Source organism: Electrophorus electricus, chromosome 2, assembly GCF_041902795.1.
Source record: "Electrophorus electricus isolate QZ-2024a chromosome 2, ASM4190279v1, whole genome shotgun sequence".
NCBI lineage: Eukaryota > Metazoa > Chordata > Actinopteri > Gymnotiformes > Gymnotidae > Electrophorus > Electrophorus electricus.
Window position 1 is genome coordinate 4,869,828 of NC_137498.1, and position 20,199 is coordinate 4,890,026.

General features: G+C 37.9%; 2 long non-coding RNA genes across 3 annotated transcripts; one reads left to right on the top strand and one right to left on the bottom strand.

Moving 5' to 3' along the window:
• Positions 1–108: 108 nt before the first annotated feature.
• On the bottom strand, positions 109–5,941 carry LOC145647003 (uncharacterized). 2 transcript variants are annotated; one of them, XR_014116258.1, is made up of 3 exons: positions 5,742–5,941; positions 2,446–2,751; positions 109–514 (listed from the first exon to the last, which is right to left on the bottom strand). It is a non-coding gene; the product is annotated as an uncharacterized LOC145647003 (long non-coding RNA). The 2 variants fall into 2 exon arrangements; XR_014116259.1 differs by having other exon boundaries at positions 5,885–5,912.
• An 11,035-nt stretch (positions 5,942–16,976) lies between these two features.
• Positions 16,977–19,747, top strand: LOC145659968 (uncharacterized). Its single transcript, XR_014126169.1, has 4 exons — positions 16,977–17,079; positions 17,213–17,612; positions 18,778–18,843; positions 18,918–19,747. It is a non-coding gene; the product is annotated as an uncharacterized LOC145659968 (long non-coding RNA).
• Positions 19,748–20,199: the final 452 nt, after the last annotated feature.

A 20,199-nucleotide genomic window follows, 5' to 3' on the forward strand; every position in this document is an offset into this window, starting at 1 on the left:
CTAAGACCAGCCAGGTTATGATTCTAATTTGGCCAAATAAATCTTGAATGATTCAACTCACTTTAATAACATTTTTAGATTATCACATATATGTACAGTTTCATGTCACTCAGCATTAAGAGAGAATTTCACACTCACCTTTAGTGAGAGGAAGTACAGTAAAGAGAAAACACAAACTGAGCATCCTTGTCTCTATGGAAACACCACTGACTTCCCAGCACACACTGACAACTCTACACCCAGATCTCCACTACCACTGTGGACACACACTGACTCCAGAACACTCACAGCATTTCTTCAGTACTCCAGACCCTAATGTCCACCCAGCAGAGAGGAACTGGGAACAAATGAACTTGGCCAGAGCTCTTATGTTTCTTTTCAAGTTCACATCACCAGCTTTACAGAGACATACAAAACCACACACAGTGCCATCATGTCCTTTGACCTGTGAGGACTCTGGTTGTTTCTTCCTTTGTGATGTATCCCACAACCCACACTGACCATGATGCTGCATCTGTGAAACCATATAGGAGACACACATGCTCATTACAAAGCAAAGGGGGTGAAGTCTGATGTAAAGGAGAGAAAAAAGCAGACATATTATCCCCTCACTCTTATTCTCAAACTCTTCTAAGTTTATAGTTTTAAAATGCAGTTTATAGAGTTAATCACCTCAAAGCTTGCGTACATAGAAATATTTGCATTACTTTTTCATGGCTTGATATATTTTATGTTTGCACTATCTTATGATGTCCTGTGTACTTAATATTTTATTCATTGTATCAAATTTGTTTTAGTGGTAAATATACTTTGAACCATTATGCACTGTCACTACAGAATGCTGTCTGCTTTATGTCTCCAGAGTCTATAAGCATGCAAACACACCCACATTCAAGAATTTCTAGATAGTGAGAGGACCTGCTTTTTGTTTGCTTTTTCAGTTTCCACATCACAATAATTTGTTGTGGACCATTGCTTATGCAGAAAAGTTCTTTAAGATTTTTTGTGAGTAATATGAAGTTCTGGATTTACAGAATGAGTCAAAAACAAACAACAAAAACCTGCATTACTCACAATAAGAACCTATTTGAATTTTGATCAACTCTATTAATCACCCTTTGAACATGGACATGGTTTGGGTAGTACATGAGCAGTCCCTTTTCTCAGTGAAGTACTGACATCTCTCCTCACAGTACACAATATTACCTAAATTATCAGTAACCATACCAGTCCTCCTCATACTAAACCTGTTTTGTACTAAATTAAATTCAAACTGGACCTGCCATTGAGAACACACTGTAGGCTACAGTGTGTTCTCAATGGCAGGTCCAGTTTGAATTTAAGTCCTAGTTTTAGTCTGTGTTTAAAACATCATCCTTTATCCCAATTTCACATTAGAATAGACCCAGCAGTCAGAGTTGTGCTGTTTTGATTATTAAACTACACTTTACAGAATAAATGTATTTTGTACTATTTCTAGCTAGAAACCACTGATAAGCCTGTCATGGCATAAGGCAAGAAATAGACTGGAAGGAAACTGAGCTTGTGAGTATGTGACCACAGCTCAGCTGCAGCGGTGCAGAAGCAGCATGGTTGTCACTTCTGGTCTAAAATGGGCTTTAGATTCTGCTCTGGTACCCACTGCCCACTGGTTGGAACTGTGAGAACTGAAACCACAGCAGATGTCAGATATCCTGAGCTCTCAGACCAGAACAGTCTCCTCCTTCTTCTGGGACGTTCATAAGGTGTTTTGAGAGCGAAATGTTTATTGACTTTAAAAACTGCACATACTTACTTTAAGATGCCATACACATATCAAATACTTTTCTACCACAATTTAATCCACAAACCATATTTTCTCACACTACTAATAGATTAAGAACACTGCTGTAAAAGTGGAGCCTGTATGTTATATCTGATGTATTCACTGAGCTGAGATATTTCATGACAAGTATTTACATGAAAGTAGGGTCATACACTGACCATGACTGCAGACATTAGCATTAGGGTGTTTATACAGCAGGAGACAAACAGGGAATATCTGGGAACAATTACTGGGAGGGGTAAGAGACAAAACCCACATGAGACATATGTCAAGGGGCAGAGCAGGGGAGGAGCTACAAACTAAAACATAGAAAAGCACATGGAGACAAAGACATACTAAAGCAATAACATGTAATTGTCTTCTACTCTTTACTACAGTGTAGCCTATAGAAACGTATACCAGGAAATATAGGACAATTATATTTTAACTATATTAAAAAGTACACAGACTTCATAAGATGGAATCATAAGATATGCAGAAATATTTAATAATTATTTGTTAAGCAAAACATTTTTCCAGTTCTACCTGAGAAAGTCAGCTTGCTTAAATAACATTTTTATATTAACAAATAAATGTACAATTTAATGCAATTCAGCATTAAAAGAGAATTTCACACTCACCTTCAGTGAAGAGAAGACACAAACTCAGCAGCTTTGTCACTATGGAGACACCAGCACACACTGACAACTCTACACCCAGAACTCCACCACCACTGTGGACACACACTGACTCCAGAACTCAGTCCAGAACTCTCTCAGCTATACTTCACTAAAGTCTGCAAGGATGTCACTACAGTAATGTAGTGTCTTGTGAGTCCTGAGAACACCTGAGGTTTGTTTTTTCATTGTGTAGTTTCACAGAGCCCACAGGGCCCCTGTTGCCTCTGTGAACCAGACATGCATGTTGTGGTTTCAGTGTGGGGGTGTCTATGGGGGAAGAAAGAAGAGGCTTGAGAAACCACCAGAAGGCTGAAAAAGCCTCCTTGTTGACAACTTGCCATTAAAGCAGCCATGTTTACTGGTGGACAAATACTGCATATGCTACTTATAGTGTAGTCATGATACTTTATAAACATAAAATGCATAAATACAGCAAACATCATACAGCATAAATACATAAAATCAGCAATAGAGCGGGTTGTTTTTTGGTAATGAATGGTGTTTCAAACTATGGATGTTTATGTCTCCTCCACCACAAATCCTTTTTTCTTGTAATAAAGTAAATATTTGTATTATTCTATTTATTATGTATTTGACAAGCCAGTTATACAGAGCCTGGGTGATCAGTTATAATTAGACTCTGCCTTTGCTATGAGCCATTACACTTAATACTAAAAACTGCTGGTTAAAACCACAAGGACTAAAAGCACGACTAACAGCTCGCTCAGACCACGTGTTTTTCTTGTTAAAAACAGCTCAGGTAGCACAGAGGTTCTAAATCCAGTCATTGTGGCCCCCAGCAACATCATTATTTCTCATGTTCCTGTGCCTCATACACCTTCACTTCGGCCCAATCACATTTCACCCCTTGGTAAAAATCTACACTAAATCTAAGAATAAAATGGTTTAAAACATATTACTTTTAATATGCATGGTTTTACCTAATCCTAGAGATATATAATAAAGTTATCTGTTACAGGACAAGGGGATTTTCAGATCCAATACAGACATTAAGTCATATAAAATCAAACACATTTGGAAAAAGAACTAAAATTCTTACACTCTAATGCACAAACATTAAAAAAATTAGATCCCCTCTAAAATCCTCAATGTCAGACCTAGCTACCATACATTGTACATTCTTTAAATGGAGAAGAGCATTTTGAAGTCTGATTTCTGACTCAGTCACTGCTCAAATGGTCAAACCAGAACTGTATACATATTTTTATAATTATGGCCCCTCCACTTACTGGCTTAGAAGCAGTGTTACTGTGATTTGTATTACTTTATCTGACACCAAACCAGAGGTGATAAATCTGATTTTGAACCCTGGCAGACTCAAAGGGGCCTGGATGTTGCACCAACTGCTGTGATCAGATCATCATAGTGAATCAACATACAAGACAACACACCGGGAATGCACACCTCGGGAGGATAACAGGACCTCTAGAAAGTTGGACTAGACATTAATTGCTTATTTTTTCACTTATTAAATTCATTTTTCTTTTTAAATTGTTATTATAGTGGTGACCATTGTTGGCCAGAGGAGGATGGGCCCCCTTTTGAGTCTTGGTTCCTCTCAAAGTTTCTTCCTCTTACTTCTTCCTCTTGGGACATTTTTCTAGCAACTGTTGCCCTTGGCAATCCAGTAAAAACTGCAATCTAACGTTTTACCACTAGGTGGACCCATGCTACAATTTTACGTAAATCATATGGCAACACCGGGATTATAAAATGACAAATTTCTTATTAAGACTGATATCATTTATTTTTAAAAAGTCCAATTTTCCTTCTATAAGATTGATGTATTTTTTTATTGACTTGCATAATTCATACCTTTAACCGGTGCATTATTGTACAGACCAAGAAAAGGCTTTTGATATGTAGAAGCTGAAAGCAACAGTACATTTGTGGTGTGAGTACAGTTCACATCTCTAGTGGTGGAGTGACATTCTTACAGAGTGAGGACCAGTTTTTTGGCCAACAAACAAGTTACTCCTGCAAACAAATTCCATATCAAATTTGAAACTGAACCACACTACTCAAACTGAACATGTGCAATTAAAATACACCCTGACTTATGTTTCATGCACTGCATTATGTATAAAAATAATGTTTTGAAATTAAATACTCCTTTAAACATCTGTTCAAACTTTTTTAAAGTCTCAGGTAGCCAGTTCTGTGGCTGCCCTAATTCCACCTGCTGTTGTAACAGACACAGTTGTGTGTAATGTCGAGAGAGAGAGAGAGACACAGTTGTGTGTAATGTCGAGAGAGAGACACAGTTGTGTGTAATGTCGAGAGAGAGAGAGAGAGACACAGTTGTGTGTAATGTCGAGAGAGAGACACAGTTGTGTGTAATGTCGAGAGAGAGAGAGAGAGAGCACCGTCAGCACCGTCACCTTTCTGCTCGCCTTCTCAACACTCCTTTTTCTTTGGTAACGCTGTACGGTGCTTTTTACTGTTTCCTTTACGTATAAATACAGTGATGGTAGCCGTGTGACCTGGCTTGAAGTGGTCCAGGAGAGAATAAAAGTATTTCAGATTGCCCACACCAGTGTGTGTGTCACTCCATGTTAACTCCACGCATCGCGGTTACCCTGTTCCTCACTCCAGGTAAGAAGCGTTACACTATTTTCATTAATAAGCCTTTACACTACACACTTTGGGTGTCGTAGTGAAATGAACTGACCAAACAGCAGTGAGGGAGGTTATGTTGGGTCTCACCCCCTGAGCTTCTACATCGTGTCTCTGTGACAAAGGACGGAGCCACTTAACTAAGAATGAGACCGTCCTCACTGACAATGTGAGAATATCTGATAGATCACTGACTGATAAGGAAGAAAGAGGACGTACAAAACCTACCGCATCTCTATATTTGGTGTGTGTTGTGTTGACCTTAGTTTGTCAGAGTTTCATCTGAATACACTTCCTCTCCACTATAAGTGTAGCTGTGAAGTCATTTAGTAGACTGTATTGAAGAGTGTGTACGGTGTGTATCAGCAGTCCTGCTGTAGCTGTGTGTAGCGTGTGTGTAACTCAGTAAGAATGCAGGTGTGTGTTTATCTGCTCCTTGTGCTCCACGCTGCTGATGTTGAGTGTTACCTTCTCTCTACAGGTGTTGTCATCCTCATACATTCATTTACATAAAGGTATTTATATCTGGGATCAGCAGAGAGCAGCAGCTCACCACTTACCCCAGATTCTGTCTAACGACAGAACTCTTTAGTTTAGAACAAAAGCTGTTAAATGCTAACCTTGCTAGCAAACACTCGAAGTGAACAGCAACTCAAATATAGCCTTCGTAAATCCATGCCCACAAACTTCTCTCAAGCCGGTCAAACCGCATCCAAGTGTTAATAAATGTCTCCCAGACTAGTCGGTGTGTCGTATAACTCACTGTGAACTAGACAAGTGAAGAAACATCACCGGGACGCGACCTGGATGAGGTTTGAGGACATGTAGCTCGATATCTGACTCATTTACAAATCCTATTAGCTATCGTTGCTGTTGGCTTCCAGTGTTTGTTAGCAATGTTAGCAGCTTTTGTTCTAAACTAAAGGAGCAAAATATGGACTCCAAATATGTCTTGTCCACCCAGGTTAAGGGAGAATAAAGTAAATTTGTTGACTTTATTTGTTAAGTGGGACTGAAATCTGCGCTGTGGTTCGGTCCACTAGAGAGGAACCGGTGCTAATTACTTGCTAATTGCTAATTACTTACTTCAGACCAGCATAAGGTAGGAATTGTAGGAACATTACTAAGACTGACACAATTAAGACACAGAGTATTATGACTCTAACTAGGAAAATTTTGGTCTATAAGTTTGTACTTTTATAAAACTTATATATATATATATATATATATATATATATATATATATATATATATATATATATATATATATATATAGATAGATAGATATCTATCTATATATCTATATCTATCTATCTATCTATCTATCTATCTATCTATCTATCTATCTATCTATCTATCTATCTATATGTATGTATGTATGTATGTGGTTGATTGTATATGTGCTACAGTATTTTACATGTGTATGATGTGTGTGTTTGGTGCTTCTGTGTGTTTTCCCAAGTGGGGAGTGGGTGGGGGTTTGGGGGAGAGACTACAGAGAGGATTCTGATCTCATGAGTGTTGACATACAAAATGTCACACGCTTTATGAAAAGCAAACACTTCATCCAAAACTATTTCCAAAATGATATTTTTGCATCAAGCATCTATACAAATATAAAATGTATGGCTTATTCTGCATGGCCACTACACACTGATATGATAAATGGAAAACACTACTAGCTTGTGTCTGCAATAACATGTTTTTGTCAGGCTGCTCTGGTACACACTGAACACTCATGATGTGTTGTGCTTCACCTTCCACCACTCTCCATTCCTAAATCCTGTTGAGGAGTTCTTTTCAGCATGGAGGCAGAAGGTCCATGATCACCAACCCCACCTACACATACACCTTCTCCAGGTGATGGAGGAAGCTTGTGGTGACATTGATGATGGAGCATGTCAGGGGTGGATACGTCACGCCAGGTGGTAGTTCCCTCACGCCCACAATGACCGGATTTAGAACCTCTGTGCCAGCTGAGCTGTTTTTAAAAAGAAACATGTGATCTGAGCGAGTCATGGTTTTGGTCCTTGTGGTTTTAACCAGCAATTTTTAGTATTAAGTGTAATGGCTCATATCAAAGGCACAGTCTAATTATAACTGATCACCCAGGCTCTGTTTAACTGGCTTGTCAAATATCTTTCAAATACACAATAAATAGAATAATACAAATATTTACACTTTATTACACTCTATATTTACACTTTATATTTACACTCTATTGCTGATTTTATGTATTTATGCTGTGTGATGTTTGCTGTATTTATGTATTTTATGTTTATAAAGTGTCATGGCTACACTATAAGTAGCGTATGCAGTTTTTGTCCACCAATAGACTGGCTGTGTTACATGGCTGCTTTAACGGTAAGTTGTCAACAAGGACCTTCTGGTGGTTTCGCAAGCCTCGTCTTTCTTCCCCCACAGACACCCCCACACTGAAACCACAACATGCATGTCTAGTTCACAGAGGCACCAGGGGCCCTGTGGGCTCTGTGAAGCTACACAATGAAAAAACAGACCTCAGGTGTACTCAGGAATCACAAGACACTACATTACTGTAGTGACATCCTTGTGGACTTCAATGAAGTACTGCTGAGAGAGTTCTGGACTGATCTCTGGAGTCAGTGTGTGTCCACAGTGGTAGTGGAGTTCTGGGTGTAGAGTTGTCAGTGTGTGCTAGTGTTTCCATAGTGACTGCTGCTGAGTTTGTGTCTTCTCTTCACTGAAAGTGAGTGTGAAATTCTCTTTTAATGCTGAATTGCATTAAATTGTACATTTATTTGTTAATATAAAAATGTTATTTAAGCAAGCTGACTTTCTCAGGTAGAACTGGAAAAATGTTTTGCTTAACAAATAATTATTAAATATTTCTGCATATCTTATGATTCCATCTTATGAAGTCTGTGTACTTTTTAATATAGTTAAAATACAATTGTCCTATATTTCCTGGTATACGTTTCTATAGGCTACACTGTAAAGAGTAGAAGACAATTACATGTTATTGCTTTAGTATGTCTTTGTCTCCATGTGCTTTTGTATGTTTTAGTTTGTAGCTCCTCCCCTGCTCTGCTCCTTGACATGTGTCTCATGTGAGTTTTGTCTCTTACCCCTCCCAGTAATTGTTCGCAGATATTCCCTGTTTGTCTCCTGCTGTATAAATACCCTAATGCTAATGTCTGCAGTCATGGTCAGTGTATGACCCTACTTTCATGTAAATACTTGTCATGAAATAACTCAGCTCAGTGAATACATCAAATATAACATACAAGCTCCACTTTTACAGCAGTGTTCTTAATCTATTAGTGGTGTGAGAAAATATGGTTTGTGGACTAAATTGTGGTAGAAAAGTATTTGATAAGTGTATGGCATCTTAATGTGAATATGTGCAGTTTTTAAAGTCAATAAACATTTTGCTCTCAAAACACCTTATGAACGCTCCAGAAGAAGGAGGAGACTGTTCTGGTCTGAGAGCTCAGGATGTCTGACGTCTGCTGTGGTTTCATTTCTCACAGTTCCAACCAGTGGGCAGTGGGTACCAGATCAGAGTCTAAAGCCCATTTTAGACCAGAAGTGACAACCGTGCTGCTTCTGCACCTGAACTGTGGTCACACACTCACAAGCTCAACTTTCTTCTAGTGTATTTCTTGCCTTATGCCATGACAGGCTTATCAGTGGTTTCTAGCTAGAAATAGTACAAAATACTACATTTATTCTGTAAAGTGTAGTGTAATAATCAAAACAGCACAACTCTGACTGCTGGGTCTATTCTAATGTGAAATTGGGATAAAGGATGATGTTTTAAACACAGACTAAAACTAGGACTTAAATTCAAACTGGACCTGCCATTGAGAACACACTGTAGCCTACAGTGTGTTCTCAATGGCAGGTCCAGTTTGAATTTAATTTAGTACAAAACAGGTTTAGTATGAGTAGGACTGGTATGGTTACTGATAATTTGGGGAATATTGTGTACTGTGAGGAGAGATGTCAGTACTTCACTGAGAAAAGGGACTGCTCATATACTACCCAAACCATGTCTATGTTCAAAGGCTGATTAATAGAGTTTATCAAAGTTCAAATAGGTTCTTATTGTGAGTAATGCAGGTTTTTGTTGTTTGTTTTTGACTCATTCAGTAAATTCAGAACTTCACATTACTCACAAAAAATCTTAAAGAACTTTTCTGCATAAGCAATTGTCCACAACAAATTATTGTGATGTGGAAACTGAAAAACCAAACAAAAAGCAGGTCCTCTCACTATCTAAAAATTCTTGAATGTGTGTGTGTGTGTGTGTGTGTGTGTGTGTGTGTGTGTGTGTGTGTGTGTGTGTGTGTGTGTGTGTGTGTGTGTGTGTGTGTTTGCATGCTTATAGTCTCTGGAGACATAAAGCAGACAGCATTCTGTAGTGACAGTGCATAATAGTTCAAAGTATATTTACCAATAAAACAAATTTGATACAATGAATAAAATATTAAGTACACAGGACATCATAAGATAGTGCAAACATAAAATATATAAAGTCATGAAAAAGTAATGCAAAAATTTGTATGAGCGCAAGCTTTGAGGTGATTAACTCTATAAACTGAATTTTAAAACTATAAACTTAGAAAGAGGAGTTTGAGAATAAGAGTGAGGGGATAATATGTCTGTTTGTTTCTCTCCTCTACATCAGACTCCACCCCCTTTGCTTTATAATGAGCATGTGTGTCTCCTATATGGTTTCACAGATGCAGCATCATGGTCAGTGTGGGGTTGTGGGATACATCACAAAGGAAGAAACAACCAGAGTCCTCACAGGTCAAAGGACATGATGGCACTGTGTGTGGTTTTGTATGTCTCCGTAAAGCTGGTGATGTGAACTTGAAAAGAAACATAAGAGCTGTGGCCAAGTTAATTTGTTCCCAGTTCCTCTCTGCTGGGTGGACATTAGGGTCTGGAGTACTGAAGAAATGCTGTGAGAGTTCTGGAGTCAGTGTGTGTCCACAGTGGTAGTGGAGATCTGGGTGTTGAGTTGTCAGTGTGTGCTGGGAGGTCAGTGGTGTTTCCATTGAGACAAGGATGCTCAGTTTGTGTTTTCCCTTTACTGTACATCCTCTCACTAAAGGTGAGTGACATGAAACTGTATATATATGTGCTAATCTAAAAATGTTATTAAAGTGAGTTGAATCATTCAAGATTTATTTGGCCGAATTAGAATCATACCCTTGGCTAGTCTTAGAATGAAAAATATGATTAAAAGGTCCAGAATGCAAACAGACTATATCTTTGCATGAAGTAAAGTTTATTAATCAAAAATAAATAAAAAAGTAAAAAAATATTTCAGAAAATGAAAAGACAGGTTGGGGAAAATGAAGGGAAAAAAGAAATACAAAATAAATTGGTAAAAAGAGCTGGGAAAAGTTAAAGAGTAGGGCTAATTTTGTTGGAGCGCCTGGCACAGGACAAGGTGCTTTTTATAGCCTGCCACGCTCGTCTGAAGAAAATGCGTACTCTCTTCAAGTTCTGGCATTCTGAGCCTTTATATTTGAAATAAAAGTAGAATTTTTAAACTGGTGTCCATGGAGTGGATGTATGTACACTCTGATAATTGATGTGGTGCTTTGATGCTACTCACCAGCTGGGGTGTTCTCCACTTTGACTGCCTCTGTAAAAGATTCCGCTACTCCACCCAGATCCTCTCTTACATCTACAGATGTTTTTTTTCCCCAAAAGAATCAATAAAAATGTAATTACATAATAAAGTACAGGCACATATTTAAAGAGAACAAACATCATGTCCTACTGTGTGTTCTTAATGGAAAGCTAGATTTTTTCAAGAAAGTACATCTGCACCTTCTACATGGGCGCTGTGGTCCAAAGAGCAAATCTCTCCCATTGACTCTGTGATCATAAAGTATTCAGCAGATCTGCTCGGGATGGTACGAACCTTCTTACAGTCCTCCTGTTTCTTGGGTGAGAAATGAGAAATAGTGATGAATTGTAAAGGAAATGAATCATCCATTGACCCCACCTGGGCAGTGGAAACTCCACTAATGGACAGCATATTTTGGGCTACCATCTGTACAAGTCAGGAAAGTGTGAAGGCTAAATAAATAAAACTGTGGATACAGTGTATATAAATTTTTATTAAAATTATAGTAAAAAATGATGTAGACGCTTACACTTTCTCCCAGATTGGCCGAGTAATGCTGCTTAAACCCAGCAATGGTAGCAGGGTCTCTATGACTCTTGTGTCTTCTGGTAATGATATTAATTAATAATGAAGTTGTCCCTTGGCATCTAGAAAGGACAGAAGAAAGTTCTATTGTATTGAACGATAATAAAGCCGTTTTATTTCTTTTAAAAAGTCAACATTTGTATGTTTTTGGACAACTAAAAAAAATACATTTTTGAAAATTAAAGACTTATTTCTAAGAGGTAATTGAATTTGAACTGAAAATTAGGCTTTGATTACAACACAATTTTCTATAAAACAAGGCTTATTTTACATGCATTTGTGCACAGGATTAATTTTGTAGCCTAGTTTCATAACTCTATGGAAATGAGAAATCAAAGCCTATAGATTTTATTGTTTAATATAGTTATATAACAGAACAAATGGCCAACCTTAGCTCAATTTCTTCTACAAATGTTAAAAATGTGAATCAAAGTTTGCCTGTTGTCCGACAGTGCATAATGGCCACACTCGTGGTCTTACAGAGGCTTTTCTAAAACAAGCGCAGAAGTCACTTTCCCTTGTCTCAGTCAACGCATTTCATCTAATGGAGTTCAGTTACGCGAATACTTTTAGCTACTTCCCCTTTTATTTAACAACATTTCCTTTTAGTTAGTTCATTCTCTGCTCACTTATGCCGCATTTTAAAATATTTGTGCGGTCCGTTAAATTAAACAGCTGAGACGGCCCGAGTGCCGCAGGTCCCACAAACTCCCTTGACATAGACAGATGTTCATTAGACGAACACGAATAACGAACACAGTGGCGCTCACACGAAACAGGCAAGATGAACATGAGCAACGTTGAACACAGCTTACAAACATAAAGTGCACCACGTACGTGAACATTAGCGAGAACACAGACCGACAAGGATGCACACACCAACCGGGGTTTAAACACACACAGACATTAAGAGAATAACCCGGTGCAGGTGTGTGTGACTACATAGTCGTGGTTTCACACAAGATCATGAACTCCCACTGCAGGCGGCGGGCCGTTATCAAATATTTAGTATCTGCCTTTGTAGATAAAACTAAATGCTACTTACGTTTTGTTTTCGTTTCTCAGTACCTCTTATGCGTGAAGAATTGTGTGTAGTCTCTGTTGATGTTTTGTCTAAAATGATCGTCATCGGCAAATCCGCTCAGTACACTGATCTGGGGTCGGAAATAGAATGACACAAATTATGACATAATCGAGCGCTAAATTCTGTTCAGTGGTTGTTTAGAACAATGAAAAAAGTGCAGCTGAAATGACATTATAGTCTCATATCAGAAATCACACTATCACATTTTAAAATAATTTCCCCCTCTTTATGCTATAATTTTGTTATCAGGCTCAGATTAAAAAATCTAAATAAATAAAGTAAATATAACCTATACATGTAAACTATATATTAATTAATTAGTAATCATTCCACATAGGTACAATTCACTCACTCTGTATTCGCTATAATCCAAAGTCATTTGAACACTCATTAAGGATCAAAATGCAACCTAAACAACAACTATAATAATAAATTCTTAAGAAATTATACAATTTTAACTGAAAATTAGGCTTATTGATCACAGTACAATGTTCAACAAAACGGCTTATCTTTACTCTGGTGTTTCAGTACCAAGGCTACGCCGTTATGCAAACACTTTCTTGCATAATATATGCTTATATTATGAAATTGAACAACTAGACAAACAGAATTAAATGCTCCGTTCATTACTGATTCAAATGGTTTATTATTTTTTAAAAATATATTTTTTAAAAGTGCAGGATTGTAGCCCCAAAATAACCTGCACATGGTTTTTACAGGGGTTATTCCAATATGTGCTTTATAACACAACGTTTTGATCACATCTTCACAAAGGTTAATTACTGCTGAAAAGAAATAAGGTTAGCATACATTTTTTAATTTTCTTATAGCCTATAAAGAACACCCAACCAAACAACCTAGCTACAAAGAGACAAGGATAAAAACGTCATTACATGTATTATATAGGCATACAGATTTGAAATTAATGTGGTAAATGCAGTGGACAGGATGGAGTCTAGAATTCATCATCTGTTGAAGCATCTGTGGTGACATCCTCATATGGGTCTTCAATGTCTTCATGAGCCCCACCATAACCTGCCACCATTAGGTGGTGTGTTTCTTTAACAGCTACCAGGTCTGTCTTCAGCTCCTCAAGCTTTGGTAATACAACACTGTGCAGGCCACAGTAAGCTTAGCAGAAATTCCTGAAAGGTAGTTTGAAAAAAAAAAAAATCAAACTAGGTAATAAAAGCACCATGAAAAACCACCACAACACAATCTACAATCTAACAACCAAACATCACACCCCATCAAAAATAAACACAATCACATTCTGAATGCAAGATTATATATAATCAGGTCATAAACACAACATGAATAATTAACTGATCATATTAATAGGGCTTTGAAAAGTAGGATCCAGTGTAGAGTCACGTATGAATGCTGGGAAACAAAGTATCTATCAGTATGGCCCTTTGTAGGAAAGATTATCTGTAAAACAGTTCAAGAACATATATGTAATGCAGGCTTGAACCCAGGTCATCTAAGTGATGATACTAATAGCCTACTGGGTGAGCAACCACACTCTAACAAGGGTGCACCCTTGTCCAAAACAGTTAGATCTTGGATCAGGTAAAACAAAAGGAAAAAAACTAAACACCATGCCGAGCATGGAAAAGGGGAGAACAAAGGACGTAACAGGAAGAAATGGCAACCCCGATGCACTGAGGAAAACCAAACTAAAATTTCCCAAACAAGACCAGAAAACAGGGAACAACTTGAATGGCTAAGGGAAGCCTTGGGAGAGAGACAGATTCGAGAGGGAAGGTGTAAAAACACAAACACCCTCACAGATAAGAAGTGAGGTGTAGCAGGAAGTTACCAGCTAGGAGCTTGGCTCAAATATTTAGCAAACACCCAGCTCTGAATGACTGGGTCACGGGGCTTTTATTAGGTCTAACCCAGCTGTTGGGTGTTAAACCTGATTAGTGGTGTGGTTGACTTGACGCCTTGGCCTGGTACCAACCCTTACAGTATCCTATATGAAGTGAACTGCATTAACAAACAAAGCTCAAATTGTTACCTAAATGGAGCAACCAAATTGCTCAGTTATAACTATCATTGTTATAAGGATAGTGAATGTCATTAGAACAATGCTAAAAATCATATAATATTAAAATAAATATTTATTAATCTAACAAGCAAATGTGGTGGAGTCTGACAGTGGGGTGTGTTTTTACAGGTTGCGTATTGGAACACAACAGGGAGACAAAACACATCACTGCACATACAGGAGACTCAGTACTGCTACCCTGCAGCTGCATAGACTTGCTTGCCAAACCTGAGAGTTTCACCTGGAAGAAATACCACCCAAAAAGAAAAACATGGGATGTGATCTCCAGTGAGAGTAAACAGCACAGAAACAGAGATCAGCTAGGTACTGCTCACGCTCCAGGAAATCTCTCTCTACTCATATCACACCTGACGGATGAAGATGAGGGAGATTGCGATTGTATGCATAAGGAATATGAACAACTATACATCAAACTCACTTTTAAAGGTAAGTAACTTAGATCCATATGCTTAGTGCATTGATAATCTCATAAATAAACTGAACTTTAGCAAACTAGTGTTACATTGTACCTGTAGCACCTGTTACACCTAAAGAGCACTCTTAGACCATCAAAGGCTGATATACTGGACATAGTATGAATGCTACAGGTCACTTGGGTAGTGTTTTCTCACTGATGTGGCTTGGTGTGTGGGACAGGTAAAGCCAGATGCTCGCAGATGTAGAGAGAGATTTATTTTGTTCCAACTTTGTGATGGGTGAACAGGCCAGGGTCAAAACAAGGAAAGCCAAGGCTGGGGTAATCCAAATCATACAGGTAAACAGTCCGAGTCCAACAACCAAAGAGCAATAACAAACCAAGCAAACTATACAAACGGGGTAGGAAAAAATCAGTAGTCTGGAGAGCAAAAAGCACAAACGAAACATGGGAAAGCAATCAAGGAAATAACGCTCGGTATGCACAGTCGAAACTAGTGGCAATACCTCGGAATGCTGGTGAGGTCTAAAGAGGTTTATATACAGGTGGGAAGTAGAAAACAGCTGCTGTCAATATTCTGGTGATGAGGATCTGAATGAATGTGTATGATTGGATGAGTCCTTGACCTTGCGACGAATGGCATGTTGGGTGTTGTAGTGTGCTTGGAGTTCGGTCGACGTGACACTTGGTAGATGTTTGTTTGCAAAAGGACAGCTAAAACAAGTCCAGGGTAAATATACATTTCATCCATTTTTATAGGGGTGTATTTGTGGTTAAAGTTGTCTTGTACTTTAAAAATACTTGACTGGGATTTAAATCATGACTTAATCTTCTGGAAACAATCCATAATGTCACTGACCCTCATTTTGTCTTTCATGTTATTTCTAAAGTGTATAGTTGGACCATGACAGTATCAATAAACTGCCAGTGTAAAATTGTTTCCCAGCCACACTACATCTTATACACCCAAAGTGACAGAAATGTCCTGTTTTTGATTCATTGCTTAGTACTAGATGTGTTCCGTTGTCCAAATAACTATTTTATCTATTTTACCTCATAATGACATTTTTCTTAAAGAGTTATGTGTCCTAACTATGACCATCCACAAACAGTAAGTAGGAACTGTGTGAACTGAAACCTCAAACTACTGTGGTTGGGGAAATACTGTTTTGCACTGGCATTTTGATATCATAGTGAGCACATGTCAACATTTATGAAAAATAAAAATTTGATGTAAAATGTATTACTTCACAATACTTCACAAAATGACAGAAATCCACTGTTTTTGACTTAGCATCTTGTACTAGATGTGCTCCCAGTTGTCCAAATACATATGTTTTACCTCAAAATTGTATTTTTTATTAACTTTCATAAGTCCAAAATCATGTGTCCTAAGGAAGTACCAGCATCAAACTATTTTTCAGTCACACTAGTTTGACTAAAGGCTTTATCCAAAATGACAGAAGTGATCTGTTTTTGACTCATCTCACCCAATATTAGATGTATTCCCAATTGTCCAAAGACATGTTTTAACTGAAAATGGCATTTTTCTTCATGTGTCCTGACTATGACAGTCAATAAAGTGACAGTGCGAAACTGTATTTCCCAACCACAAAAGTCTAATTACAGGCTATACACCCACATTGACAGCTTTTTGGTCAACATACAAAACAGATTTAAAATATATATTTCAAATACTTCTAATACTTCATTAGGAATTTTATTTTGACATAATTTGATTTGTTTTGTGGCCGTATCACAATGCTCAAGAGGGATAATTCCATTGCATTAGTGCTAACTCTATAATATAACACCATTACTTGGAAAGTCAACACTTCATTATAAAAATTAGTTTTTAAATAAACTTTTAAACATGCGCTGATGAGCTTGTTCACCTGCCCCCCCACTCAGGTGCAGTCACATGTCTACTAGTGTCACGAATGTAAACCACCCTGAATGTTCCTATACACATTTATAATGGGTCAGTACTGTAGCCAAACTTGCAAACACAAGTAGTACTAAAGCAGTACACCATCTTATGCTAACAAACACATGTTCCTCTCCAGGAATCTCAACAACAGAATTTACATCAAGATTTGATGGCAAAACAAGTGCAAAGGCTCCAGCTGATGCTTCCACTACTGACAGTGCAAAGACTCTGACTGACGGTAACATGCATTTACTGCATATCAACATGGTCTCCTAATATCTTAAAAAGCAATTAAAATGCATGCTGTGTAAAAACACAAACACTAACGCACACACAAATACACATAACATTTGTATAACGTTTGCCTTCAGATGTCCAAAACCCTGCTGGTGATTTATTATATATTCTCATGACTACTGCTGTGGGAGCTGTCCTCCTCCTGCTGCTGGGTCTCGTGGGGGTCTTGTGCTGGAGATACAAATGTACACATACACATACACACACACTCACACACACATGCACGCACGCATGCACGCATACAAGTTGTGGATCACACTGTCACACTGGACAAACGAGGCTAAGAAAGGGGCAAACAGAAGAGAAGAGAGAGCAGGAGACACAGGTGAATGCTCACATACCATCCACTCTAACATAAGAAAAACAACCTCCACATCATTACTGGCACATGTCCTTCAAGGTCAAATCTTCCATGGTGTGTGTGTGTGTGTGTTTTTACAGGATTGTTCTGCTGTGCTTTGTTCACCTGTTCAAGTGAGTGCTACTTTGTATTAACAGGTTAAGTTTAGGTTTTGTTGAAGCAGTACCAAATACTTGGGCAGAGGGTTTTATACAGATAGTGTGTGGAGTTCCCTAGTTGTGTGGGGTCCATGGTGAGTTTCTGATACAAAGCAGCTCTTGATGAATGTTTTTGATGATGGCTGTTGTGATCTCCAGTTTGAAATCAGTGGAGATGGTGGTGTGTAGGAAGCTCAGACTCCACATCACTTACTGTACTGAGTTACAAAGGGAGATGGACAGTTGTCTTATTTCAGAAATGTATCATCCATCTCTACTGCTTTTTGCATGTTGACCTCCAAGTTGTTTTCAGTGCACCACAAAGCCAGACGAGCCACTTGACTCCACTAGCAGTTTCGTCAGTGTTGCTAACGAGTCCTGTTAGGGTCATTTGCTTGATGATAGCTGGAGATGCACTTGTTGGTGTAGCAAGAGAAGAGGAGGGCTGAGAGTGTCCAGCCTTGAGGAACCCCAGTGCTGATGGATAGGGGCTCTGACAGATAAGGTTCCAGGCACACAAGCTACTTTCTATCTGACAGGTAGATGAAAATGCCCTGACAGACACAGGGTTCCACTTTTAGTTGTGTTGAAAGCAGAGCTGAAGTCTAGATACATGACTCTGTCATAGGATCCTAGAAGGTCCAGATGAGTACAGACATAGTGTTGATTGTGACTGTGCATAGTGCAGATTGCTCTGTAAAACTATATCAGTCCAAAGAAGTGGGAGTGATAGACTTGACGTAAGACAGAACCAGCTTCTCCAAGCATTTCATGACTACTGATGTTAAAGCTTCTGACCTGTAGGTATTAAGGCTGGTTATATTGTCCTTCTTTGAACAAGGATGATTGACCACTAAATTCTACCTGTGTTTCACTTCACCTGTGCCCTTATGGAGCACAGCTCTTATCACTGCATTCATATGAAAACGGAGACATGTTCTGGACATGTACCAGTGATTTCACACCACATATAGGATATTGTTGTTGCCTTTTGCATGATGGTCATAGGTGCATAAAGGTAATTGGTGCACTTCAATTGTGCAATTGTGTGCATGTATAGACTCCTATATACAGTCTTTTTGTGAAGTGTGTTTTAGTGTTTACACAAGTTTGCTAATTTTCCATTTCTGTGTTTCTGCAGGAAGATTTGTGTGTCCTATACGCAACTGTAAATCCAAAAGCAAAATGCAAAACAGCACAAGAACAGGTGTGTATCATACTGAATGTGTGTTTTGTAAACATGTGTGTTATGTAACAATTGTTAATGTGTTATTCCTACAGGATGATGTCACTTACTCCACTGTAGTACACAGTCAGAAAACCAAACTAGCATCCACTCCAATGGATAATGCAGATTATACAGAATATGCCAGCATCAAATTAAATTCAATTTAAGCACACATGCACACACACACACACACACACACACACACACACACACACACACACACACACACACACACACACACACACACACAAATGCAATCAAGCAAATGGACAAAAAACAAACATACAAAAACATGTATGGTAGCCAGTAAATGGCAAGTATTTTATTTGTTTCATCACTGTAAATGCCTCATTAGGGGTTAATCTGCTGAAAGGTAATTTGAATACTTCTGTGAATTGTTATCTTTTTTGCATGTAATTTATTTAGTAGTAGTGCATTTGGCTTTTATGAAATAATAAATGATGTGTAAATTTTCACAGTACGGCCCCTCCTCCCAGATGTGTGTGTGTGTGTGCGTGTGTGTTCATTCATATAGCCATGCCCTCCCCGTGTTTCACACCTGCTTCTTGTTTTGTGTCGTTACTGTGCGTGTATATAACTTTCCTGTTTAGTAGTGGATGTTGTCGGTGATTGACCATGTATTAGCCTATGTGCTACATTGTCTTTTGTCTGGTGTTAATAAACGTAACTTTTGTCGGCTCGTTCATGCATCCTGCCTAGCCTCCTACCTAGAGTTGTATAGCCTGCACTGTATAGATGAACAACTTTTCAATTAATTTTTATTTAGGTTAAATTCAAATCAGTTATATTACATTGTAAAGCTATAAATGAGACACTGCAGTTCCTGAGGAGTTTTAATAAAACTATAAATGAGTACACTGCAACTTAAGAGAAAATAAGACAAATTCAAAATAAATGTCAACAAGCAACACTTGGAATAATATCTATATCTATATATCTATCTATCTATCTATCTATCTATCTATCTATCTATATATATATATATATATATATATATCTATCTATCTATATATATATATATATATATATATATATCTATCTATCTATCTATCTATCTATCTATCTATCTATCTATATATATATATATATATATATATATATATATATATATATATATATATATATATATATATATATATATATCATTGTGTTCAAAATAATAGCAGTCCAACATGACTAATCAGATCAATCACTGTTTTTGGTAGAAATTATATTACTACATGGTAAATAATTTACCAGTAGGTGTAGCAGAGTCATAGAAAACCATCAGACCCAACATTCATTATATGCATGCTCCTGAGTTTGTGTAATTGA